Source organism: Lolium rigidum, unplaced genomic scaffold (assembly GCF_022539505.1).
Source record: "Lolium rigidum isolate FL_2022 unplaced genomic scaffold, APGP_CSIRO_Lrig_0.1 contig_36432_1, whole genome shotgun sequence".
NCBI classification, from domain to species: Eukaryota; Viridiplantae; Streptophyta; class Magnoliopsida; order Poales; family Poaceae; genus Lolium; species Lolium rigidum.
In genome coordinates, this window is record NW_025900353.1 from 32,281 (window position 1) to 34,970 (window position 2,690).

The following is a 2,690-nucleotide window of genomic DNA, read 5'->3' on the forward strand; positions in this document are numbered from 1 at the left end:
GTCTGCCGTGGTTTCTGTCGTGGCACAGTTTTTGGTCGTTTCTCTGCCGTGACAAGAAATCCTGCCGTGAGTCCTGCCGTGGTTCTGTCGTGGCACGATTTCTGCCATTTTATCTGCCGCGATACATTTTTCTTTCGTAGGTCGTTTTTCATAATTTTTTGTTGCTCCGAGTCCACATAGCGTACTGTTTGATTTATATCTGAACCTTAGACACAACCTTTCGACATACGTGACTAGGAACTTTCCCACAAGAGACTAGTTTTACCGCTCGACATGATGCTCTTTAGGTTTTTGGTGCTTTGCATTTGCTGTTGGTCGTGTTACAAGGAGTAGAGTCATTAAAAAGAATAAAATTAAAAGAAAACAAAAAGAGTTACATTGCTGCATGTGATAAAATCAAAAAAGAAAAAGTGAAGTGCTAGTAAGATCAAGTGAATGCCTAGTTTACTTTTCTGCACCCGTAGTTGAGAAATCTTGTGCCTGTCCCATTGAGCTTTGCTAGTGTCTCTCGAGTGCATTGCAACCTTCTCATCCATATAGTTGCATTGCCACATTTATCGCCTTGTGTAATTTTCTTAGGGTGTTTTATATGGTCAGCGCTAGAGCTTGTTATTGGTGCATATAGGTATCCTAACTACAGCTCCGCATATATCCTGCTTTGTCGTGTGATTGTTCTTATACCCTTGATATTCGCTTCGCTACATCAGTACACTAGTTCGTCAATCCAAGTGGTAAGCAACACTAATTCACTTTGGAGTGGTAAGATTTACCTTTCTTCTCAGTTTGGAGTGAGTTGTGAGAGTACCACCAAAGATTTTTGTTTTAGTGCACTAACCTACTAATCATGTCTTCTAGTGATGTTGAAATTGACCAGAAAAAGAAGGATGGGGCTGATCTTGTTTCTTGGAGGGAGTATGAAGCTCTTCGTGATGATGTGCGGCGTGAGTTTCGTCGGCAGGGCGAAGATCTTAATGCGGACATTTAGACTGTCACCAAGACGCTCGACACTACTAATGCGACGGTCAACAATATCCAAGAATAAGTAATGGATATCCAGCGAACTCTTCAAGGTTTGAACCTCGCTGTTGATAATTCGGTGCACCACCAACAACAACAGTCGCATCATGAAGATGAGGACAGTGTGCATGGCGATTTCGAAGCTGCACCTGCTGCCCATGGGCGTGGTGGTGGGCGTGGCATAGGTCATGGTCTCCGTGGTCGTGGTTTTGGCCCCGTCGGAGCCCAACATGTTCCTCAACAACTACAAGAAGATGGTTTGGTAAGCCAAAATTCTCAATACCCCGCTTTGAAGGAGGTCCTGATGTTCAATAGTATCTCACATAGGAGGTCAAAATTGAGAAGTTGTGGCAACTACATGATTATACTGAAGATATGAAGATCAAGCTTGCTTCCTCTAAATTCGATGGTTATGCATTGTGTTGGTGGGATGGAATTACTCGTGCTCGGGAGGAAGATGGAGAGCTGCCCATTATTACATGGCGCACCATGAAGGAGGTTATGCGAGCTCGCTTTGTTCCCACTAATTATTTGAGATCAATATATGATGAGTTGACTCTGTTGCAACAAGGTGTGAAGACGGTTGATGCTTATTACATGGAGATGGAGATGCTTATGCAGTGTGCACGTGTCCGTGAGTCACTTGAGCTAACGATGCATCGTTTTCTTCATGGTCTAAAATATACCATCAAGGGTATTGTTCTTCATCACCGTTACACTACTATGAATGAGCTGCTACATCATGCAAGAGAAGCTGAATCACTGTTGGCTGAAGAGGCGGAAATCAAGGGCCGTGCGACTGGTGCTGGGTGCTACACGCCTCGGGCACCACCCTCTACGGCGTCGGCGCCATCTTCGCTCCCAGCAGATTTTTCTACGTCTAGCAAGCCGTTCTCCAATGTGTCTAACACAAATAAGCCCGCACCTGCAGCAAGTGTAAGTGGTTCTAGCATGTCTACGACGCACAACCGCGATATGTCTTATCATACATGTGGTGGCAAGGGTCAGTTCAAGAGATATTATCCTAACCGCAAGGTGATGATTATTAATGAGGATAATGAGTATGAGACTGGAGATGATGTTGATCTGGAAGCTCCAGAAGATGATGATTATGACAGCGATGGTGTTGATGCTTATCCTTCTAAAGCACAAACTATTGTTGTGTGACAGCGTGCTCTTAATGTGCAACCAAGTGCATTTACTCAGCACTGCAATTTGTTCCAAACAAAGGTACTAGTTGGTCCCAATAAAGCTTGCAAGGTCATTATTGCTGACGGGAGTTGTCGCAATCTAGCAAGCAAGGAGTTATGTGCCAAGCTGAAATTGAACTATTTACCGCACCTGCATCCATATCATATTCAGTGGTTGAGCGATAATGGTGAGATGAAGGTAAACCACATGGTGCGTGTTGACTTCGAGATAGGACCATATAAATACTCCATTGAGTTTGATGTGGTTCCCATGACTGTATGTCATCTACCGCTGGACCGGCCATGGCTCTATGACCGCTCGGTGCAACACAATGACCGCGCCAATACTTATCACTTGGAGTTTCGGGCAAGAAAGTTAACTTGCAGCCTATGTCACCACATCAAATTGTCAGTGAATCTCGTCAGAAAACTGAAGTAAACTGGGAGGATGCACCCATAGATAGGCGAGAGAATTGTAATGCT